Consider the following 25,653-nt stretch of genomic DNA (forward strand, 5'->3'; position numbering starts at 1 on the left):
CATGGTGGCGGAGCCACGAGGCTAGCAATAAGAAGCCAGAGGAGCGCAAGATTACACATTAAGCAAAGAGGCCAATAAAGGGGATTAAGTGATGGTAACTTGGTGCACAGGAGAAAGTGTGTGGGCTAAGGAACCTAGGGATCCTGGTTGCACAACCTGTGATGGGTGAACAGTGCGGTCCAACAACTGCGCCTAGACCAGAGAGCCCTGAATGGTGTAAGTTAAGGACGCCGTGAAACAGCCCAATGAATCCACTGTAAATGAACTGGCAAGTTCAGGCAGAACGTGGGTCAGGTTGATCTGGTGTTTTGTTAAGACTTTTTGAAAAGACCGCTCCAAGTGTAAGTGGCGAAGTGGAAGTCTTGGGGAACGGAACCCTGAGACTTGAAGGAACACACTTGTCTTGGGAACAGAATCTCAAGACCCCTTTTGTTTTGGATTGTTTTACTTGAAACTTGGGGAAGGGAACCCAAGGGAAGTTCTGAACTATATCCCCTTGAACTGGAGAAAGGTAAACTTTGAGATTTTTTCATGGAACTTTCTTATGCTTGTGGGAAGGGGAGCTGAAAGAAAGCGGTGAGTTGGAAGAAAGTCAGAACTTGGATTTGAACACTATTTCTTTTAACTTTGACATCCCTACACACTTGTTAGCTTTAGTTGTGAGGACAAGGATATGTTTTTGCCACACACTATTAAATTGAACTCTTTGACTCAGACTTTCCTTAGTTTCATTCAGGTAGGGAAATTCAGCCATAACATATTTATTTATTGTGCATTTGTAAGGTGCTTATACATCATGTAAATTGTGTTTCAAGGCGCCCACACAGGGCAACAGGATGGGAACATGGGATCGAAAGGCAAATATAATAGCAATGAAGAAAAAAAAGGCCTTCTGATCATTTAGAAATGCAAGTTAAGCATTCAACCATCCTGTCATTTACGTTAAGACTAGAGGCCCACACAACCCGAAGAGAAAAAAAAAACAGGCACTCTGAAATAGCAATACAAAGACAAATCAACCAAACCAACATGGGCACCCAGGCAAAATGTAGAACTACACTGACAAGAAACATAATAGTTGAAAAGCAGAAAGGAAAAAGACCTACCTTTCTGACAGCAAATAGAGGGTGACACCAATAAACATAATGCAAAAGGATGTGAGATGTTGGTACCACGATCGGATATCCTACACAGTTTCCTTTTGCACTAGGATGCGGCAAGATTTGCAAGGGCCCCAGAGACCCGCCTTACCACAACATAGCTAATACCATTAATCATCAGCTTCTCGGATGTATGTCAAGACCCAATTAAAGGGATATCTCACACTGCACACTGCACAGTGACACACTATACTGCAATGAACTGAGGTACGGTATCAACACAAGCAAAGAACACGTTACTTTTTAAAACATAACTAGCAGATTTTACCAACTATTTTTTTCTTGATTAACAATCCAACTTATTTGATTAGCAATATTGCTATCATTATTTACGGTGTCACATGAAGTTACTGGTAATCAAGCACATTAAACAACACACACAGCATGTTTGTGTTTTTCTGAAACCAATTTTTAGGTTGTGAGGATCATAGGGCAACCGAGATGGAAAAGTTATCTCCCTGAAAGAGCACAATTTAGGTAATACCCACCAAGAAATAGAAATACAAATTAATGTTGTATAAACGAGTTCAGGTTTCACCCAGTGCATCGAGTTACAATGAGGTGTTCTGGTACGGTGTATACAGTCAGTGCTTCGTTTTCACTTCCTTTATTTTGTTTCAAAAGTAGGAACTGCTGCCTCTTAAAAAATGTTAACAGAAGCACTAAAGTGAAGGGTGGATGATTACTGAAACACTCCTCAAAACAGCACCCTTTGAACAAACTAAGAATAGAGAATGGTGAGAGCAACGCGTGAATGGAGAAGGCAAGAAAAACCAAGAGCCAATAGTGCCAAGTAAAATGTCAATCTGTTAGATTGCATCACAACTTGTGATGCGATACTGCTCAAGTCATGCTCGGACAAGTGCTCACAAAAAAGAAATGTGACAAGTGACTGATATTCCCTTAAACGGTCCTCTTACACCTACTTACCTCCACCCTCTGATTTTACCCTGTTCTACTTCCTCTGCATACTACTTCTCTCCCCTTTTCACACTACACCCCAGTCCACACCACACTACTACTCTCCACTAGCACCTATCTCATGTACTCGCCTTTCACTTCCCCACTCACTCTACTCTCCATCAATCATTCACACGCCTTGCATGCACATTCACAGCACCGTACCACTTTGTAACACCAACCAATGGCTCACCTTGTCCACTTTTTCAGAAGTTATCCTCCACACTCTCCTACACTGTTCTTCCACCTCTTAGTCTCTTAGTTTTCCTTCAACTACCATGACATCACCAGAATCCCTCACAACTTCCCATTTCCTGTGCCCTCTTTTGTCCACCCCACTTCCATCTCCGTTGTCTCTCTTACCTTGTTCCCTGGGCCAACCCCTGGCTTCCCTTTTCCCAGGGGAGCTGTTACAGGTGGACAAAAACATAGAGGTCTTAAGCCACACCCCTTATTCGTAGGTTGGTCCACCATCCATACGCAATGGTGGTCCGCTGAATTTCAAGTAAACATTCAATTTTATGTTGGTGGTTTTCACGCCGGTTTGCAAGGTGGAGCCAATACGCGGGCCGTGGGCAGGTAAGGGAACTATCTTCGTCTGGTTTGAATGCAGGTGCTGCACTGCTGAGGTTCCTGCTCTGCATACTTAAGGAGTTTGTTCTTTACTGTCTGGCAGCACTCGCTCATTCCACTCTAGGTGCAGATTATTCTGGGGCCTTGCGGCTTCCCGCTGTCTCTATCCCAGTCCGCCCAGTTCACTGGCGGCACTGCTGCTAAGACTGCTGGTACTGCATGTTCTAGGGGACAAACAGAGAGAAACTGCCCAGAATTCAGCAGTGGTAAGCATTTCAAGCATTTGAAGTAAGGACAGGGACTGGGGCACTCTCAACTTCCACACCCTGCCCCTGGGACAGGACAGGCTGTGGGAATCCCAGGCTGAGCGGGGTCCCCATCCCCTTGACAGGGTCACATGTATCTCTCAGAAAATGCCAAACTATTCCACTCTGCTATACATTATTCTATACCATTCATTTTGTCTCAGAGGTGTTATTAAATGAACACCTAGCAGCCAAAACAAAAATTCTCAGGGGAAACGGAGATGATAGCACGACTACCCATGTGGCTATATCGCTGCATGCTCCTTCCCACAATAGGTAGGAGCTTACACCCTGTTGCCCTTACAAAACTACCATTATTTGCACCCATAGATTCTTCTGCGGTTAATCACGATGGGGAAACATCGGCCTTACCTGATGGGACGAATCCACGTTTGCTCGCTGCAGCCTCAGCAGCCACATTTATCATTCACTCGCTCCTTACTTGAAAGCTCCCTCTCCCTCGCCCTGCTTGGATCTACCCCTTCCATCTGGTTCCGATGCCTGCGCAGGACTTCCTTTCCCCCCTCACATTGCAGTTGCCCCCTCACCTCAATGGCCCCACAGAGACACCTCTCATCCGGCTGCGCAATGGCCCTGCCCACCGGACCCCAATGCCACCTCAGACTACAGCACACAGCTCCAGTGCAACTACTGCCTTTTTTTTTGGTCACACTCATTCAAGTTGTCCTAAATTCTCCCCCTCAACGGATTTTATTTGCCATAATCGCTCCTGGGTCACCTTGTGGTGATGGCCTACTTTGCTCCGGTCATAACTTCGGAATGGCGGACCACGTACATGGTCGTCATTCACTGACGCCATTATGGCCTAGTTCAACTTGCTGAACGCTCCGAAGGTCAGGCGCGCAGTTAGAATGGTGTACTCACTACAGTGGCGTCCGTTTGTGACTTGGAAGCAGAGTGGGGGAACATCATACATGAATAAGGTAGCCAGATAGTGCAGTGGGTAATGCGGTCACTGCTTAGCTATGGTTTCTATCTGGGTGGGCAGACTAGGAATTTCATCCTTGAGAGTTTGAAAACAATTACATTACCGTGCAGTAGATCTTTGCAGTGACATGAAAAGTCAAAAGCTTTCCTAGCAAGCCCCATATAAAATAACAAAGTATTCAGATTATAAACAGAATTTCACCAATCAGCTTGGCCACATCATAATAGGAGGCGATACAGCAGCATGACCTTAAATTGAGGAGAGCATTTAGAGAACTTGTGGTGCTCCAACCTGGGCTTACTAGTATTTATTCAAATGGATTTTACGAGGATCGAAATAACGTATTAAAAAAAAGAAAGCAATAAGCTCTATGCCAATTTATCTGCTACTGCCTAACTTTCTAATCCATCAATGGAGGTCTAGGCAGACAGTGGGCTGGGCTTCTGCTAAAAAAGTAAAATACTAACGACATTTATAAAAAAAACCAAACACAAAGATTAACACCCAAAACAAAACTATAAATCACAAACTTAAAAAAGCGAATAAACAAAGGTGAACAAGCATGTTTGAAATAAAAACAGGTCAGGCCGGGTTTTTAATAATAGCAGACTTGGAGAAAAAAAAAAAGATGCAGCCTTTTAAGAAGACTCCAAAGTAAATAAGGAAGAAAAAAAGGTTCTCAGCACAGAAGAAACCACAACATAGTCGCACCTACATCACCCATTCCTGTGGGCGCATTAAAAAGTAGGGGCATGCAATGCCGGGTTCAGATCCTACGGGCCCTCTAGACACCAGTTATTTAGGGGGGGGGGCCTTTCTGATAGTTTGCTAAGTTACAAAACTGTTCTCATCAGTTGCGACTGGTGAACGTACACATTTGGTGTGATGTGCTCTGGATAGCACTGAGCCTTTCACCACCAGAAGCATTTGCACTGTTCTCCTCACAAGAACATTTAAGACAGTGGGTCAAACTGTATTTTTCACAACTAGTTTTGCGAGAAATTGGATTGAAAGCCATCTAATATTTACTTTTTCTCAAGAGGAACAGTAAATCCGATGTCACGCAAGGCCCAGTACCCTGAACAGTTTTACACATAAAAACATTCTGCACCAATCAGACTATTGTGCACCTGACAAAAAATCACAATGCACAGCAGCCAAATATTTCGCCACATCACTGAAGCAGTGCCTGATGCAGTGTGCCAATACTACTGCGAAATAAATGACAATTACAAATTATACGGCAGTGGAAATGGCACCAGTTTTGCATATTGGGCTAAGAGACACGAGTTCATCCGTTTTGGATATTGTTACACGAGATATATGGCACAAAACGGTTGATGTGCTACTCCGTAAAATAAAAAGCATAATGCAAAAAGCAACAAACATTGGCAAATCCAACAACTGTGGCTTATGTATAGACATTAGATAGATATTGGCCAGTCTCTCGCATAATATGGCCAAGTACTCAACCTATTTGCCAGCTGTTGCCATCTTAAAGGCAGGTCTTACCATCCTCAGCTCGCATGGTAATGTGAGATCTTGAGCAAATGAATAGGCTACGCTACAGCACCATGATGCATCTGGGTTCTTCCAGTGAATAAGTGCCAGGTTTATTTTCAGTGTAATCAAGTCCTAAATTGGCCAAAGGGGGGCGGGAGGGAAACCCACCAGAAAGCAATATCAGACCCCGAGGTTCCTATAGCATCACTAACATGAGGCCATAACATCAACACAACTTCCTCCATCCCTGGGCGAAACAAATGCCACTAAAGTGAGACCACAACAAAGCACAAACATAATTGAAACACCGGTCTCAACACACCTACCTAGAAAGTTCGTTAGGACCAAACCATGTTATGGCTCCCAGACCTTTCTGCTCATGCAGCTCTCTTCCTCCTCGTCTTCCACACTTTGCCGCACACACCGTCACCAGTCCAACAAACACTACCCCAAATTGAAGTCCTCCTGACAGCCATACTAGACCACTCTACTACACAGGTATCAGATGAGCCTCTCAAAGGCATCACCTTATCAGCCAGGCACAAATCAGTGTATTTTGTCTGCCTCCGTTCTCCGCCCCTTCAAAACACAAAAAGGAATTTGTGCAACGTCTCCTTTGTGCTCCGTGGGACGCCAACATACCAAGGCGACTTGCCATTTCCTCTCCCGGAACACACCAGCTCACTGGTCCTAAACAAAATGTCACCAGAACTGCTCATGCTCCCGAAGAGAAAGGTGCTCTGGGCCTCCACTATGGCCAACGGCCTCCCACGCACACCAGAGCCCCCCCCCCACCCTCGCCTAACCTCTATTCAGGTTCCGGCACATAGGCTGCCTCAACCTCCAACCGGCTCAGAATAGTGCCATGCCGCCCGGCACACAGGCTGACTTTGCTCTTCCAAATCGAGCATCTTGGCTCACAGTTTCACTAAGGAGTAATGAATTGAAAAAGTGTGGAGTGAGGACTGTGAGAAACCCGACGGTGTCTCCCGGGCTAGTGTTACGCTCACCTGGCTCCCACAGAGGCGTCGATCGGAACTGGACATCTGCGGTCTCCACCAATGTGACGCGTAGGGCTGAGATGACGGACTGGATTGGCCTACCTAGCTTCGCTTGCTTGGCCCGTAGGAGTATTCTTCTGATGGTTTGAAAAGATGAGCTCTCCATCCTGCATTAAGCGCAGGGGCGCGTTGATAACCAGTTGATTCACTGGCTCGAAGGAATTGGTGAGTTCTAGAACAATATTGACTCAGAGATTCCTGGCAAGAAGCTGTAAGTATAAAGTTCGTAAGAGTTCAAATGCCTGACTTTCACTCTTATCCGATTCCTTGCAGGTTCCAGCTTGACCCTAGTGAAGAGTTCCTCGTGGCAACTGGTAGTATTCTGGTAAGGATTTGTATTTTCCAACACAGTTCGATAAAATAATGTCAATATGTAACCTGTTGCTTTCTCCCTTATCCAGGCGCTGAGAGAAAGTATGAAGTCTTGGGGAATAATACCTACGGCGGTAAAATCAGGTAAGTCTATTGTGGTGAGGAGGGTTCCCCTTGTTAGTCCCTTTGTTTCACCTTGCTGTTCCTTTGTTTCCCCTTAGGGGCCGGGGTTCGGCAAAGATGCAGTGGAAGCTGCGCCGACCCGTGAAGAGGAATAGTACCCCCAGTGGTAAAATCAGGTAGGTCTATGGGGTGGGGGAGGTAACTAATATTCCTTTGTGTATTCCCTTGGCTCACCTTGCTGTTCTTGTCTTCTCCTTAGGTGCCGGAGTGCGGCGGGAACATGCAGGAGGATGTGAAGATGCTGCGAAGGCCGGTGAGTTCAGCGCGGTGCTGCAGCTGGCGAGGGGACGCGCATACAATTACTTCTTTCTTCCAGATCGAAGGCGCGATGAATCGGGAATTCAGGTAAGGATTAAAGGTATTGCTCTTGTTCTAAGCTTTTCTCCTTCTTTCTCCCTTTTTCTAGGAGCTCCAAACTCGAGGCGGGCGTGGCAGAAGGCTGGATGCAGACTTGCAGGCACAGTGAGCGTTACGCTGCTGGATGCAGAATAACGCGAAGCGTGTGCTGTTTTCCGGGTGTGGTTTAAATAGCCTCCGAAGTAGTCCCAGGTAAGTATTCCTCCCCAGCCCCGACCGAGTAAAAAATAGTCCCTAAGTAAACTAGTCCCTTCCAAGCCTCTTTTGGCTTGGAGCTCTTGCAGCATGGTCTGCATCAGGTAAATTTGCAACATGGTCTGCATCAGGTGAGTTTTAATCTATGAGCCTGGCGCCTATGGCGCCAGGACTGACTCTCCATATGAGCCTGGCGCCATAGGCACCAGAACTGGACCCAAATAGACCCTAGCAGGGGTTGTTGGGCTTGCTTACGATAACTTGATGCCCGCTTCCTGGGTTGCTGGACGTGGTCTGGGTCCCCGGGGGTAGGCATCATGACAGCTAGTCCCCAGGTATCTGTCATCCAGGTGGCCAGGACACAGCGATCGCTATTGGATCCAGTTCCTGGAGGTGGACCAGTGGGGGAGTATCACCTGGTCCTTGGGGTGTGGGACACCGACAGGCAAGACGCATTATCCCCCTTCTTTCATCACCTTTTTCCCCCATCCTCCCACATAGGATATTCCAAAACACTGCCCCACCTTTTCCACACAAACACTTTTGCACAACATGAAAGACAACGGACTAACACCAGAGCCGCTTACCCGACATGTCCCAATACCAGGGTCAGGCAAAGTCAGGCAATTGAACACAATCACACACACCAGACAGCCCTTTCCCCTCCGCAGACACTTCTCCACAGAGATAAAAGGTGGAGCACAAGAGCACAGAACGAGCAAGCAGACCACACAACTAAGAGCTAACTCAGCACGGCAGTTCAAAAGGAGGAGAAAGACAGCGCAGACCGAGAGGGTGACAAGGAGAGATTCGACCTTGCCCTTTCCGACCAAGACCCATGGAACCTCCACAGAGGGAATGATAAGTCTGCAAACAATAGCCAACATGTATTGCAACAGATGTCCACAGAACGCAAGACCCTCCTTTGCTGATTACCAAGCCGGGGAGAGACTCTTGTCTCTGTGGTACCAACCTTGACTCCAAGACACCAGAAAGCCAAGCAGTTCATCACAGCCGGTGAGTCGAGGGGGTTTCGATAAGAAACCGAACTGTGTTAAATGAAATGTAGCCAAAGGCTAAGTTCTACTTTGAAAAGCAAAGGGATACCATTAACGAAGGAGGGGGAAAACCAGCAACAGAGGAGTGCAGCACCACGTGGGCGCTTAAGCAGGAAACTCTGGGTGATTAACCGAAGGTAAAGACTACTGTAACCAGAAGGCCTTGGGAAGAGGCAAAGACAGGGTTAAAGTGGTCAAACAGGCGTCTTGTAAAATCCTCTGTACCGTCGAAAGTCTTTGACCGGCAGACGATTGTTGAAGCTAAGGGAAGTGAATCCTGCATGGTGAAAATAAGTACATGAACTGTGTTTCATGAAGATTAGCAAGAGTGAACCCGGCAGAGGAATGCTAATGGAAAGGGGCGTGGTCTAAAAGTCCTGTAAGGAATTGTTGGTAAAGGTTGCCAAGAGTGAGCCCGGCAGAGAGAAGCTGACAATCCAGAATAGTGTGTGGAACGAAGTGAACCCGACCAAGGGGTGTACACAGTGAATAATCTGTTACAAATGTTGGCGAGAGTGAACCTGGCAGAGGGAAACCCGGCAGAGGGAAGCCGACAACCAAGGGAAAAGACCGAAAACCTGTTTAAAAAGACATTAAGATTAGTGAAAGCAAGAAGCATTGCAAGACAACGGGAAGGGAAGTGTCCCCCTTGTCATCTGGGGTCCGAGCCCGGCCGAGGGATATCCAGGGGTGGAAAGTTATCACCCAAAGTTCACCGAAAAAGGAACTGTCTTGTTAATTTGTTGACTACAACTTCTGAGAGGTCTGCACACAGAAGAGGGGGACCCAGGAGTGAAGCCATCACCTAAAGTGTTCGTAAAACAGAACTTTGTGTGGTTTGTTGAGAGCATCAGGCCTCGAAGTCAAGAGACTTTTCATTACAAAGAGACTTATCCATTGAAGAACCCGATAGCTGATACGGAACTGTTAGCTCGTGCTGGAAAGGCTTGAGTGTGTGCTGTGCTCCAAAGTCCCACCGTGTCTTGTGCTAAAAACATGGGCAAGGGAGACCTCGAGGCAATCACACCCTGACTTATTATTTGTGAACACGTTCTTCTTTATTTTGAATGCCCTATTCCACACTCTTTCAGTAATTAGGTGTAAGGAATTGGCAATCGTTTTTTTTTTAGTATACACTTTTTACTTTGACAAGACGCCACAAGGACTGCCTTATGTTTCATTTGATGGTCGACGCTTGCTCCCATCTTAGATTTAGGTTAGGCGTTTTTACACCCTGTACTTACAGTTTAATAAACACCCTTGAACTGTGATCACTTGTGTCTGTCTTTACTGTTGTCACCATGAGTTCTGGTGGAATGGGCTCCTAGGTTCTCTGGGACATCTTTTCCAGCATTGGAGTTGCACTATGAAATGAATAGGATGATCCAACGTGATACAGTTTGCTTGGTCATGGCTTGGCCTAACTTGCGACCACCATAACCAATAAATAGTTGGTCACCCTGTCTAACGTTTTCCATTCTAGAAATGTAGACGCTAAGAGCCCTTTTCGGGTCAAGTCTGTGTAACCTCATCATCCTTAAAAGGATGAAGAGGTGGACATTAGAGAGACAAGAGCTGTTAATGTACATTTCTGTGTCAGATGAAATTCAGACACCACCTTGGGAAGGAAGGAGGGATGAACCCTCAGAACTGCCTTCTCTTTGGAGAATATGGTAATTGGTGGTTTGCGTGACAAGGCCTGTAGCTCATTCGCTCTGCAAGCACAAGGGATGGCTACTAAAGATTAGTTTCAAGGTTAATAACCTGAGAATACAAGCATAGAGAGGTTCAAATGGAGCTCCCATTAAGAAAGTTAGTACCAGGTTCAAATGCCAGGACGGAGCAGAAAAGGGACCGGTGGGAATTTATGCGCCAGTACTTTTAATAATTGTGTGACATTAGGCATCTTAAAATAGGAGCCTTGTGTGAAATTAAAAATGGATAACGCCGCCAAGTATCCCTTAACAGTAGCCACCGGCAGCCCTTAGTGGGCTGAGTGCAGGTGCATTGCAAGAGAAAGGATCAATATCTTTAGCTCTACACACTGCAAAATGTGTTCCAACAGCAGTGGTATAGTGCTTTGGTTGCTGGTCTTCTGGCCAAAAGCAACACCTCCATAACCTCTTCCGGCAGGTCCCAATCTTAACATCTTAGCCTCTCAGAAACCAGACGTGATGGTTCAGAATTCTGATTCCTGGATGAAAACGACGTCCTCCCTTGGGAGAGTAGGTTTACTCTGTGGGGGAAGACGGGTTGTAAGTAAGTGTTAGGAGCGGAACCGCTCTTGTTAGGCACATGTTTGTGTTTTGAAACGTGCGCCTAAGTTTAAACACTGAGCACAGAGGTCATATGAGTCACTGAGCCACCTGCTCAAGGGCTAGGTTCTGCAACCAATTTACCACTTTTTGATGGGTGCGCTGAAACATGTGGAGAGGGTATGTGCGATTTGTGTTCATGTTTCATGTGTGCCAGCGTCTTCTATGCCGCTACTGACCCCTCTGTACTTTTAATATGTTTGGCCTGTCGCCAGAGGAACCCTCAATAGCAGACGGACGCCTGTCTTCCGCAGCTAGGGGCGGGAACCTTCCGTTTCCCGGTCGGATCTCTCCCCTGCATCACTTATGGTGTCGGGACTGTCTTGCTCTGCCTTGGATTCCTCCACCGCTGGGGTATTCCGACAAGACCTCAGCTTGAAACGCATAGGTTGCGCAGGGCTTCAACTGTCGAATATAAATGGAAGCATCTCTAAAGGGTTTTATAAATGGGTTCCCCCCACTGTCCCTACTGTGTAAGCCCATGCCTGAAGGTAGACCGTCGGCAAGGTGCCAGGATCTCCGGGCGGTAGTAAGGGCATGTCGAGATTCACTGAGTGCGTCGAGCGAACTTGCTGAAAGCGAGAAAGAACTCTGCGTTTTAGCTGATAATTAATAAGTCTCAGAGACTAGCAATAAACTCCAAATGTAGAACTCACGAAATGCGACCAACACAATGGTGGGAAAAAACTATCCGAGGACCTCGACACGTGAAGGACCATCGGTACAGCACACGTCAAAGTAGGGATAGTTTTACAAACACGTCCTGTCAACATCCCCTTTCGATTGCGAAAACAAGTAGCTAAATACTCAGAACCAGTCACTAGATGTCAGGCTATGCAAAGCATAGGATTCTAAGGAGACCCAGCAAATTGATTCCGGGATCTGGAGCACCCAGATTGTTGTGCAGCTGTTCATAGTGGAGGTCTTGAAGTCCCAAGTCTGAAATTGTTAGTGCAACATTTATAGTTGGTCTGGTGTCGCAGATGGCACTGAAACTACTCAGTCTTTGAGACAGTTCAAGAGTTTTTATTTGTATTATTTGGACCCTAGGGCTGTCCCTATCTAGCTGTAGTCTCCCATGGGATTTCTTCCCCAACTCAGATGACTTCCCTGAGGGACTTGGCTGTAGAGGAAGCCTAATGTCACTATGCGGTTTGTACCGACCAATTGCCCTTATTAATCTAGACACAAAGATTTACACCAAGGATCTGGTGTCACGCCTGGATAAGCTCCTCCCCAAACTGATTGATCCTGACCAGTCAGGATTTATTAGGCATAGGCAGACCTCAGATTACATTCGGCAGATCCGTCATCTGATTGAAAAAGTAAATACATCTAGAACCCCTGCACTTATACTAGCACTGGATGCTGAGAAGGCATTTGACCGGGTCCAATAGCCATTCTTCTTCCATACCATGGAGGTTATGGGATTTGGTTCTAAAGTCCTTTCAATGGTAAGAGCTAACTACCAAACTCCCTCCTTGCGTCTGGCAATCAACAGGCAACTTTCCCAGAGGATCCCAGTCTCACGAGGCACTAAGCAGGGTTGCCCACTCTTATGAGCCATCCACCTGGAGCCGCTCTTGGCCAGCATTAGGGCCTCCCTGGATATTAGGGGGGATTCCCTTTGGGGTGAGGAGCACAGAGTCGCAGTGTTTGGTGATGACATGCTGCTGTTGATTAGAGAACGAGAAACCTCATTTTCAGGAATCTTACAGGAACTTCTTCTTTTGGGAAGGTGACACGGGTAAACATAAATGCCCACAAGTCAGACTTATTAAACGTGACCACCCCCTCAGAAAAGGTTCAGGGACTGCGGGTTATAGTACCCTATAGATGGGCAGAAACCTGCATTAGATATTTGGAGGTCCAGATTACTGATTCTCTGGGTTCATTTTAGCGTGCCAACTACCCACCTTTCGCGGAAAAGCTGCACCAGATGCTGGCGGAATGGGTACCCTTTTCAATAGCCTTGCTGGGGAGGATAAATGCCCTTAGAATTGGGATTTTGTACTAGTTCACAGACAAATGCCCTTAGAATTGGGATTTTGTACTAGTTCACAGACCTACCAGTGAGGGTTCCCCAAGATTTCTTTAGGATCATTCAAAAACATGTGGAGTCATTTATTTGGAACTGCAAGAGAACCAGGGTAGCTATGCAGATGCTAAGGTCTCCCAGAAGCAAGGGAGGGATGTAAGCGCCAAACTTCTGCCTCCATTTCCTTGTGGCTCAAATCAGAGTGAGCTAGGGTTGGATCAGGGGAGACTGCGGGAAGGTCGGGTGTCGAATGGACAAATCGGTGGTGGGCTCACCGCTGGACGAGGTGTTGTGGCGACCCAAGGGGGAAAGACATGCAAATATGTACCATAACAGGATAGGGGCCCTAGTGGAGGACTCGTGGTATGAGCTGGTGCAGAGGGTGAACTTGACCACCTGCCCCTCCCCGCAGACGTCGATTTTTAGGAATCTCCAGTTATCACCAGGTATGGGAGGGGTGCCTACAATGGGTGGAGGCGGCAGGGTGCCGCTATGTGCCATGTTCTCGGGTTATGACATTAAATCCTTTGCACAGTGCAAGCAGAACTTCGGGCTAGATGAGGGGGAGAGGTATCACTACTCTCAACTGAGGCACTGGCTTACAAACCGAATGGTCAGGTCAGCGGCCTCCAGGGATCTCACGCCCTTTGAATGGTTCATAAAGATAGTCACAGGGACAGGCATTTGGTAGGAGCGTTATATGGGATTATAGTAGAAGGGGCAAGGAGCCAGGTATGGCACTTTGTGGAGCAGTGGGAAACTGCAATGGGGCAGCCACTGGAGGGGGAACTTTGGACTCAGTTATGGACAGATATCCCCAAGCTCATGCAGGCCATCCAGATACAGGAGATGTGGGTTAAGATAATGGTCCAATGGCATCTCACCCCAGAAAAACTACATACATTCTAACCACCTGCGTCAGCGCGCTGCTGGAAGGGATGTGGGGAACTGGGATTGTGAATGGTGGGAATGCCCAGTCATACAGCCTTATTGGGACATGACCTGTGCAGCAATGAATAGTATTTTTGGGAGTCAGATGCCAAACAACATAAGGATGGCCATCCTGGGAATGGGTGCGGTTCTGGAAAATCTACCCTAGAAAGTGCAAAGAAAGACATACATCACCATGATAGTGGCGGCAACGCTTGTAGTGGCACACAAATGGAAACAAAAAGCTACCCCCACAGAACAAGAATGGGTTAGTAATATCTGGAACTTTGAGGCACTGGAATGGTTGACCTATTCGATTCAAGGGGATCACCAAAGGTTTCTCTCAGACTGGGCCATTGTCCTGCATCACCTGCAGCGGGACGCATGGTGCCCAAGGAAAATGAGATTGCTGGGGCTGGTGTGAGTACTTGCTCCACTTGGGGAGAGCGCCTTCCCAGGAAGCTGAGAGGAGATATGGCTAAAGTTTCTAGGGGAGACGAGGACTATGGGGGGTTCTCAAACGGTGCAAGGGCCCATTCAACACATGGCGAGAGAGCTGGCCATCACAGAAACTTGAGACCGGGAGCCATCTCCATAGTATATGGACTCAGGGGTCAGGCGGGGCAGGACTGGGTGCGTTGCTGGGTACATGTGTTGGGATCAAGGGGGGAAAGGGGAGAATGTGGGGGGCGAGAAGAGATGAGGAGGGGGTTACATGTGTTCTTACTGGTGAAAATACCAATAAAATACTTTTTTTTTTAAAGTGCACTGTTACTGTGCTGCCCTCACCAGCCAAAACCAGCTCCCTGGCCCAGCACGGACACACCCACATTATTTGACTCAACATTCACTTGCTTATTCACACACAGCATTCACTCACTCATTGCATGAGAGGATCATAAGTGACCTACCCATATATTTTATATCCCCCTGCACCTGTTCCAAATAGTGACAGGGAAATGTTTTTTTTTCCCTGTGCTTTGAAAAGTGGACCTCTTTTGAAAATCGGGATTTACTTTAAAATGCCCACAAACCCCTTTCCACCCTCTGCCTTGCTCAGTTGTGCATTTGGTGGGAAAAGAGCAGCTCAATGTGCACAACTATGATGCACACATTTAAATGTCGGGTTCACCACCTTTTTGGCGCAAGTGAAGTGAATGAGCATCCCATCAGTTGCACCAAACACGTTTTGAAAATCGTGGCACGATGGTTTATCCCTACTGATCACTTCTTTACGCTGTACGTTCATTTCAGAGAGTGTGGTTCGAGGTGTCAGAGGTGAATTAGGAATGGGAAAGGACACACCAGAAGGAAAGAGTGCATGGGTTTTTTACTGTTTCTGCAGTCCTTAACCCCAGATATATACTCATCAGCGGTATTATATTAAATACCATTAGCTCCAGAGCAAATACTGTGACTGGAATCGTTAGCCCCAAAGTATGTACTGTGCAGAGCAGGTATTGTGTCTATAGACATAAAGTCCAGGGCAGGTAGTCTGTCATATGTAACGGATTAGGAGGCACTGTGTCTGGCATCGGCATCCCATATCTGGTACTGTGTCTAATTATTTGCCCCAGGGCAGGTATTGGGACTGCACTCATTCGATTCAGCCAAAGGACGGTCCTTTACCTTTAGCGCTAGAGAAGGTAGTGTCTGCCGATATTCATCAGAGTGTTGGTGGGTGTGCAACCATTAGACCTAGAACAGACACTGTGCCTGCAGATATTGTCCACAGAAGGGTCATTAGATCCAGGGAAAGTACCGGATCTAAAGCCATTATCCCAGGAGAAGCATTACTTTCAAAGTAGGCACTGGAAGTGGAGACAGTACACATCTGCAATCATTAGCCTGCGCAGGTATTATTATATATGTAGTCACTTACACCAGATGAGGGTCTCTGTGGTAGCTGCACAGCAGTTACTGCGTCTGCGAGCACTCCAGAGCCGGAACTGTACCGTAAACGAGCTTCGCAGCAACTGTGTCTACAATACCAACAACAGGCTTTTCGGTGTAATTTCAAAACCGGATGTTTAGAAAGTCACGTACTTACAATGTTTCATTTCAACATAAGTACAACACAAGGAATGAAAGCTTCAACGTGCATTTCCACAATCTAAAAAAGCGCTCCTCTTACCAATATGAGAACAAAGGGGTGAGAACGTCTAATTTAAAGGATGCTAAAGCAAATGCATATCAAATTCACTACAAGAGCTGGATCGCAGACACTCACCTGATACTGGCAGGAATCAGAAAGTGAGCCTTTCGTAAACTGAGGCCTTATATTGCTTTCATTATCAATCACATTTTTAAAGTCCCTATGATACGGGATTACATTGGGTGTTTGTTTAAAAGTTTGCCGACTTTTCCTGAAATGCCTTTAAGGCGCTATGACGTGTTCCACGTATTTCTGCATAAGTGGTCGTGACGTTTCACGTAGGCCGTCTACGTGCTTAGGAAGAGAATCACGGAGGAAGGAGTGATGCATGTTGTGTACTGGCCGGTATTTATTTTTACTTGTGTGTTTATAAGGCGCTTATACATCTCGAAAGTGTTTGGAAGCGCCAGGTATATATTTAGGTGCTGGTGGGTTTGTTTGGCTGGTATCCCCGGCTCCCCCGTGATCTTGACCGTCCCGTGCACGCCGAGGAAATTTCAGGGCATGTTCGGGTGCCAGCAGCAAGTCGGATTATACGCCTTTTTTCTTCTTATCTTCACCCTTATCTGCGCAACACGGCTTTCTTTGTTAAAACCGCAGTGAGCTCGCCCAGTTGGAAATTAGGCACCAACCATGTCCAAACCATTTTTTACCACAGCCGCATGCTTGTTTCTTTTTCTGCACTGCTTCGGCGGCATGAAATCCTCTTGGCATGATTTATTTAACTGTACTACCTTTACGAGGTGATGGGTTCAGATTTGAACATTGCACGAAGATGTGCCTATCTTTACTGCTCAGTGCGGCCAGGCAGTGCATTGAGCAGTACCAGCCAGAGGCTGCTTGTACCCATACCTGCCAAAGCTCTGGGTTTACCCCGGAGACTCTGGGTTTTTATGCTCGTCTCCGGGTTTTCCCAGAGGGTGGCAGCGAGTGGCTGCATCTCAGTGGCGGCGCAGTCAGTTAGGTTTGTCACTTTGTCCTAACCCCGCGGCATTTGTGGAAAGGCAGGAGGAGAGCCTGCGTGTGTTTTAATATACAGAGGCACACGAGGGAAGATAGCTCCTCAAGTCTGTAATGATGTTTTGGTGGGGCAATGGCATGGTCGAGTGCTGTGCCCTTGCCACTGCATACTCTGCCTGACCTTAAAGGCACAGCTCCCACGGCGTGTTGTAGTTTGGAAATGGCTGCACTTGCAGTTTACCCAATAAACGGCAACCCTCTTGGCTCTGCTGCACTTACGAATTGTGAAAAACCTGACTGCAGAAACCATCCCGGGCACCTTGTGTGAGCATGCATTAATACTGCTATTACCAATTAAATGAAATTGCAGCACATTTTTCATTTGCATTACTCTGGAGACGGGGAGGGGGACTTTAACCCACAGATGCTGGATGTATAGAACTGTTTGATTTAATAGCAATAAGTGTGTGTGTGTGTCTGTCAGATGACAAATACAAATCGTTTAGTTAAGTAATATACAGTCCCCATTTATAAACTTTCTTCACCTCGGAACCTATTAAAGTCATGATTGTTTTTTCCCGAACCACTTCCAACCGCATTTGCACGAGGGCACAGGATGAGGGGAGACATTAACGTTGCTAATATGTGCACATTTACATGTAGAGTTTGGCACCCGAACAAGGAAACTGATGCAAATGTAATTAGCAGAGATTTGTCTACTAGCCATGCTCTTAATGGTATAGTATTTTAAAATTCGAATACTGGTTGTATATGTAGTTGCTTTGTTTTAATTTGTATTTATATTCAACATTTTGTTTGACTTTAACATGTGGGCAGAGTCTTGTATGGCTATGGGCGGGACATATATCTCAGGGTTTTAGATTTTTCAAACGTATGCAGGTATGTTTGTACCATAAGAGGTCTTTATTGACAGAACCCCCTTCCTCCCACCCCCAGTGCGTTTCTTCTGCTGTCTTGTCCGTGTAGGACAGAGTTCCTGCGTTGTCGCATTTCCACACTCAAAAGCGCTGCTGAAACTTGCGTTCATGAGATAATTAAACTGGGTTTATTGTGTATAGGCGCTACATAAACTGTGTTTCAAAGTGCTTCAAGGTAAGGGAGGGAACATGGGAGACTAATGGTGACATTCTTACAAGTCCTTGATACATTCAGAATGTTAAATTAACTATCATACAAGGCCTGGTGACATTTCAGATAGAGCAAGAGCTTTGACAATGATAAGGGAGGGCGGGAAGTAGATAAGGACAGACATTCGGTTACCATACCCGGCCCGACAACACATTTCTGGTAGTGCCGGAAGGTAGGCACAAGGTGATTTGGGGGGTAGGAGGGGCACAAAACAAACTATCGTACTAAGCCTGACGACATTTCAGATGTGCTTAACTATCATACTGGGTCAGGCAACATTTCTGATAGAGTAAGTGCGTAGGATAATGGTGAGGGGAGTGGGACAGAAGGAGGATACACATAGACAGACATAGCATGCATACAATGGTGTTGGCGTATACAATAGGCAGGCATACAGACAACCATTGCATACAACAGACAGGGGGATATAAGATATGCAGGCATCAGACAATGCATGCAATGGGCGGGGGGGTTATGGGTGCCAACTTTTGGTTTTCACTACAAAGGCAAAAATACCCCAACCTATCCCTTGGACAAACACATTTTATAGCACTTCCTTTTTTAGAAGTAATTGCGAACAGTCATTCCAAGTTTTGTGCATATATTTTGTTTGGCTAAATTCAACCTTAAACACATTAAAAGAAACAGCAATATATCAATACACAATTATATTTTGCATATATACATCTCAGCACCGGTCCGTCAACCTGCTTAGGTACCCCGGTAGCCATCTACTATAGAGCGAGTCCATGCATCCCTTACTGTACTAAAATCACTGCCTTACCAACAGTGCTTGGGTGCACCACTGCCATAGAAGTGATTTACAGTGGAATTCAGGCATATCTTCCTGCTGTGGGTGCAACAGGCCTTTGCCTTCATGGGGCACCATATGTTGCAGAGGAGCCAGGGGCCCTTCGTGTCTGGCATGGCACCCCTGGCAGTCTTCTGCAACTTCAGCGCTGTCACCAACTGCAGTAAAAGCTAAATGGCTATTACTTGGTGTTTCCGAAAGTTAGCTTGGTGGGTTAAGCGCTACTGTCGGATTCTGTAGGCTGGACTGCTCAAGTATTCTAGGCAGGGAATAGAAAGGGTAAAATATAACAAGCTGATGCTCTTTCTCTCGATCTATCATTTTTTTTTGTCTCTGTGATGGAGTAGGAGTCATGTTCAGGTATGTTCTCTAATTGCTCTCTGCCAGCTAGGGTGGACTGTCTATTGGGAACTTTGAAGATTTCCCTGTAGGACCCTGCACCCTAAGTAGGTCCCTTTTGTGTTGCGGGGAGGATGTGCGCTGACTGGCATAGCGCGCAGATATTGGTTCGGTCATTCGGGAATGTCTAATTTTTTTATTGTACTCTTTTAGTCGCAGGAACACAACATTGGCTCTATCATCCTATCTAGGACAGCAAAGTCCCCAGCAGCAGTGGCACCATAAAAAAAATCCTGACACCTCTAGTAGGACTTCCCAACGGTAAGAATGCCTTTTTTTTTTAAAAAAAAAAACTGTATTTTGCTGTGGGTGATGGTTGGGCAATTTTAAAGGTATAGTTAGGAGTCACAATCGGGGATTTCAAACCTATTTTTGAGGCTGTTCCTTTCGATGTTCAGTTTGCAGGCAGGTAAGGATTTCTTTTCCCTATGTACCATTGGTTAAGTAGAAGTGATGAATGTTTCATCGGTCCTATGCAATATGCATCGAGGTGTGGTTTTTGCAGTCATCTGTGACCTAGTCCAGGGCCACACTTCAAAAATAAATTTGATCTAGAACTTTACGATCTGAACAGGGAGTCTTCTGAGACTTGTATCAATGTGGTGTTTTAAAAATAATAATAATAAAAAAATCCAATCAGTATCTCTGACCCATTTTTGCAGAGTTCCCCAAGCTATCCACATGGTTATCTTTTGAGGTATTTTACATTTTTGAAAACTTGAAATGAACTAACGTGATGTCCACTAAACTGTATTTTGCAATGTTTTTACAGATTCAGGCAATTTTTTTTAGATGGATCATTGGTACTCATACAAATTGAGGGGGAGGGGGGTTTGATTTAGAAAGACTGCTCTGTGACCGCTCATATCATAGTCAAAACCCTGCCTCACACGAGTGTGTGCAGGGGCTGACAGGCGCTGTGAGCCACAGCAGAGTCGTTGCAAGAGGGAATTTGGACTATGTGTTGATGGAGGTGGTGGGTGGGGAAATTGGGGGTTTTGGAGGTTAACCCCCCCTCCTGATTAACAAGTGAATGAGCAGGTGGGGATGGAGGCGGGGGCAGTATGTGATATTTCCACATTATAAAGCCAATACAAAAACGGCTGAAAAAAATCGTCTTTTTTGTATTTGGGCTTTAAAATGCAGAAATATCACATAGAACCAGATTGTTTGTTTCCTAGGAATCTCAAACAAAAAGCAGAAGGGGTAGAAACAGACAAAAGAAATGCAAAAACACTGAAATATGTCTCTTATTTGGACTTTGGGTTCACATGGGTTTCAGTTTCTGGAAAAGTTAAGCTGCAGTGTGGTTTGTGGTGCTACCTAAGCCTGAAACCAACACAATTAAGGTGGCATTTGTAAGCAAAACATGCCAATTTGGCAAAAAAGACCAGGGATTTCTTTGTACGGTAGCTGCAAGGCATAGAAAAGCAAAGACACTGTTAAAAATGTGGCGTGTCTGCAGATTCTTTGGAAGCTTCTTACCACATTTTCTGGACAAAAACCTTTTACAGATGCTGCTGTGTCGCTGTCAACCGTGTAATGCTTGGTGACAGTGCAGCAGAGAAATGCAACAAGTGTCCTTATGTCTGATGCCACCATTTTCTGCTGCATCGCTGACCTGTCCTCCGATACCAGTGCAGAATTGATATTGCGCTTGAAACAGTCAGTTTGCCCTACAGTTGGATGAGGCCACTGACATTTCAAAAGAAGTACATTTGATTGCTTATGTGAGGTACTGCTATGTAAAAGAAATATTGGCAGATTATGTATTTGGTAAACCATTTCAGACAGATCAACTGCATCTGTAGTATTTGACGTTTTCCCACTGCATAAAGTGGGAAGTATGTGTTGGTATTTGCATGGATGGTGCTCCTTCAATGTGTGGTGCTAGAGGTGTCTTAAAAGCAAAAGTGTTGGCAGTAGCTCCACATTTTGTGCACACTGCATGATGCACCGGGAAGCTTTGCCTGTGTGCAATATGGGGAATGGACTCTCAGAGGTGCTGACTTCTGTACATTTTACTAAGATGCACCCGACAAGAGTCCGTCTGTTTGCCACATTATGTGCAGCAATGGGAGCCGAACATGCTTTGTTTCACACGGAGGTCAGGCGACTCTCTAGGGGAAAGGTTTTAAATTGCGTTTGGGAACTCTGGAGACTGTGATTCATTCACACTGGCTTGTACTGTTAGCTTACTATGGCGACATCTTTATAAAAAGCTACATTTTCTAAACCTCTCCTTGCAAGGCACAGAAACACATTGGCTATAAATGCAAAAATATCAGCATTCAAGAAGAAGCTGGAGCTTTGGAGGACGTGGGTTGAAGTCTGCATACTGATGTTTACATTATTAGCAGATGCTCTTGAGGAGATGGGAGTATGATCTTTTCATGTGTTGCTGAACTAATAGGAAACCATCTCAGAACCAGTTTCCAAGTAATTTCCAGAGGACAAATGTAACATCAATGACTGAGTGGTTCAACCTTTCCTAGCAGACGTAGGGGCCCACCTCACAATACACCTCCAGGAGGAACTAATGGAGCTTCAAAGTGACCGCCTACTGGAGAGCCAATTCAAAAAATTGTATCCAACTAAATTCAAATGTGCAGTCAATGAATGGTGTTACCTTTCAGTGCCTGGTACCTTTGCGCTCTAGAGTAACTCTGGGTCAAATAAGTCTTATAAGATAGGTTTTTTGCCTCTTGCTGGCACCGCTATATATTTCGATTGCTAGTTTGGAAGAGTACTTGGACCCTCTCTGGTCCCTAGAAGGGCACGTGTGGGCTTGCATGGCGGAAGCTTAATGTACTAAAAAAACCTTTGCAAAATCTCTGGTTGCTTAATGCTCCATTATCCACGTGCTTGCGGTGCCCTTGGGTGTGATGCTTTGTGTATGGCACAGTACATATACAACTCGTACACATGACCGCACCTTCAGTGGGTGCCAGCGAAATCATTCCAGTGCTTTACTGTGAAGGAAAGAGTTGCACGGGCCCAGCGATACTCAAGATTTGGCTCAGTCATCTGCTGAAGAACATTGCAGTGTCGCGTAGCCCCTGTGAGATTGTCTATTGTGAATATAAAGGGCACAGTGCACAAGTTGCCCAGGCAGCTGCGTGCCGGTGTACAGACGCCTGCTGGCATAGGTTTCCCTCGTGTGGGGATTGTTGGTGTGGCTCGTGGGAAGCATGTGACTTTTGCAGCATCTTCAGTATTGCTAATTCTGAAGCAGTGTGCCAAGTGGCAGTTTTGTTTGGCTGGCATAAATGCTGGCTAAGTTTTGAAGTGTGTGGCAGACTGAGCCGCTGTGTGGTACGGGGTGTGCTGTAACAGTGGACAGATGCCCTCCATCTATTTATTTCTCTTAACAATGCCCGTGACCTGATCGTTGCTTTCACTTAACCAATTGAACACCAGCAAACCCAAAAAAGTGGCATCCATTAATTATCCAGCAACTGAATTGCCATTAAAGGAGTCTCAAACCCCTCCCCTGTTCTAGCTGTGGAAGATTGTATATGGGCATTGAGATTTGTGTACAGGACAGGTACTCTGTCCTCAAGTTAAGATCCAACTCAAAGCAGCCCTAACAGGTTCTGTAAAACTGTTAAACATAAAAAGCAAATTGTCTTGACATTCAGACTGTCATTTTGTATTTAATGCTTTTGAATATTTCACTGCTGGAAGTTAGGGATGCTATACCCGTGAGGCAGAGCTGTTGTATGGCTTTTACGCTATTTATTTTAAAGAACATATTAGAGGGCTTGTTTTCCATTGCCTTTCAGTTCACAGTAGGGCTAGTTGTGCCAGCCTTTATGCCCGGGGGAAAGTGTTTCAATTCCCCCCCATGACTCGTGCTCTCCTCCATCTACGTTTAGTTTATGTTCAATGCTTTGGGGAAATTGCTACATGATTTAATATATGCAAATGTAAGCGTCACGGACTCGGGATTACTGCAAGTTCTAGTTATACGTTTGTCACATTATCTATATAGGTTGATGAGGTTCCTGGAGGGTTTGTATTGCCCCTTCAACACAGTTTGTTTTTTCCAACCATGTTCCCTCAGCAGTTAATGGAAGATAGTTTGACTGTAAACTTTTTAGAATGCTTGCTAAAGCTAGTGATCGCTGGCATTCATTTTAGGAACTTTTTTTGGATATTGTTTGAGGATCTGGGGTGAATGCTTTTTATGATGGTGGTGCGTGGTGTTTTTTTTAAAAAAAAATTTTCTTCTGATGGGACCAGTTCATTCTCGTTAGATGTCGTGGAGCTTTGAGCTTTTTCCGCAGCCAGAGGACTGGTGCGGTAGCAGGAGTCTTCTGACCTGGACGTAAACGGAGTGCTGGTAATTGGTTATTATTTGAAAGTGTGTGGTCACTTTAATCCCTTAAGGCTGGTGTCTTCAAGCCTTTTAATGCTCAGCCCTGCCTCCTATAGTTTCCGCCCCCCGCCATAAATGCTTATTTTCTATTAAAAACAGTCACCATAGTCCTTTTAAGCCCCCTCCGTCGGGCATCCTTCGGGCCCCCCCCTCAATTTGAAGGCCACTACCTTAAGGTGCACCCTAGCTGTTCAGCATACAGAGGCCCCCTTTTTGTGGGTGGAGCGGTTCCTTTCCTTCCCATTTCCACACAATGACTGTTCTACTGGGGGGCGTGGTTAAGCAGCCATGCTGTAAGGATGTCTTCTCACTGCTCGTGCACGATCCTGTGGCACGTACAAGCCGTAAGTGAGCGGATCACCGAAAGTATAACAAAGAAGCATATGGGCGAAACCTGTCAAAAAATAAGGAACGGCGTATAGCACGAGACCACCCACAGGTACACCTTGACGAGGGGGCATTCACAAACATGGCGACTGATAAGCTACCCGGCCTGTTTCGCCAATGGTTCAATAGCACTAACGTGTAGTGCAAGGAGCGCCGTACAGACGACTAATGGAACTTAGAAGAAAATGAAGGTATAGAACCAGACAACCCAGTGCAGGAGGAGCATGGAGCCAGCTGGACTAAAGACACTGCAGTGCGACACAACAAAAGGAGAGAGTGGGGATTAGACCCCCGCAATTAATACATACTGCAATCAGTGCTGGCAAAAAAGCGGTACTGAGCGGAAGATGGCTAAGGAGGAGGCTATTCCGAATGAGGATGGCTCTGCGCGCAGCGACCTAACCCGTCATGGGAATAATATGGAGGCGTTGAGCGCGAGGAGCGTGGGAATGCACGGCATAGTCTAACGTGGTGCAGAAGTGGAAGGTGTATGTTCAGAGATACCAATGCCAGAAGTCACCACAAAGGAACACAACAGAGGGGCGAAAAGGCAGGCCGGACACCCGCAGGATAGGTGTGATGACCAGTAACAAGGGCGCATGTGCGACTTTGCGCAGGAGTGCCCGTGGAGCACATACAGCTGCACAGATGGAGCAAGCGTGCAGCCGTGGCTAGAGAACCTCACATGCACTTGGGCGTATGAGAGAGCACCCAGTGACATTTCCCACCCCTACACCCATCTACACATTACCAACGCTAAGGAGGACCAAAACCTACCGGGTAAGGGGGACATATCCACCAGGTGACTGTGTAGCCCAGATACAGTGTGCACAGGCTGTATGACTCAAGCCTACATATACAGTAGCCCAGATGGTCTGTGCAGGCTACTACATCATTCGATAGCCCAACGGGACATAGGAACATAAAGCAGCAACCGCATCGTGCTCATACCACACTAGCAGTGCCCACATCCTTGGCTGAATATTGTTCAATACAGAACTAGACGCCGGGGACAACCGGAACCAGGAAGAGCATGTTGTCCGATCATAGCACATAGACAATTAAGTAGGCCTCAAACATGTCGGCCAAAGAATAAATCCAGGTGACCCACGTTTGGCTACATTTGCTACAGCTACAAATACAAGCGTAATAACTATGACGGCAACTCAACACCACAAGGACAGCCTGAACATGTGAGTAGTGACCAGCAGGTCCTGGCAGCAATAGCGGCCCTAAAAATTGTGTTGGAGAAAAAAATGAATGCCATTAGCCTAGCTGTTGACCTCTTGAGGCAAGATGTCAGAGCGCTGGCTGAACCAACGTGGACCCTGGAGAAGCAGATCACAGCGAACCCTACGGGCCTGAAAGACACTATGAAAGATATCGATATTGCAACAACAAATTAGAAGCCTTGAGGGCATGGTCGAAGATGCAAAAGGGCGTGCCAGGAAGAACAATGTCAGAATTATTGGGATTTAGGAAGGCACAAAATCTGTGTTCTTTGTAGTGAAC

The 25,653-nt window shown here is 46.1% G+C and overlaps 1 protein-coding gene and 1 long non-coding RNA gene across 5 annotated transcripts in view; one reads left to right on the plus strand and one right to left on the minus strand.

Moving 5' to 3' along the window:
• SOCS6 (suppressor of cytokine signaling 6) overlaps window positions 1-16,191 on the minus strand; it is a 263,693-nt gene extending 247,502 nt beyond the window's left edge. For 2 of the 4 annotated variants that reach the window (XM_069620775.1, XM_069620777.1), the window contains exons 1-2: window positions 16,130-16,191; window positions 15,782-15,881 (exon numbers count right to left, since the gene is read on the minus strand). The gene's annotated coding sequence lies outside the window, so the exon portion shown is untranslated. The remainder of the gene's footprint in view (window positions 1-15,781; window positions 15,882-16,129) is intronic. The other 2 variants (XM_069620776.1, XM_069620778.1) reach the window with 1 other exon arrangement.
• A 123-nt stretch (window positions 16,192-16,314) lies between these two features.
• LOC138497360 (uncharacterized) overlaps window positions 16,315-25,653 on the plus strand; it is a 33,250-nt gene continuing 23,911 nt past the window's right edge. Inside the window, exons 1-2 of the long non-coding RNA XR_011278570.1 lie at window positions 16,315-16,399; window positions 19,527-19,634. This is a non-coding gene — a long non-coding RNA (uncharacterized lncRNA). The remainder of the gene's footprint in view (window positions 16,400-19,526; window positions 19,635-25,653) is intronic.

The sequence above is a fragment of the Ambystoma mexicanum genome, chromosome 5q (genome assembly GCF_040938575.1).
Source record: "Ambystoma mexicanum isolate Mex_15411 chromosome 5q, UKY_AmexF1_1, whole genome shotgun sequence".
NCBI lineage: Eukaryota > Metazoa > Chordata > Amphibia > Caudata > Ambystomatidae > Ambystoma > Ambystoma mexicanum.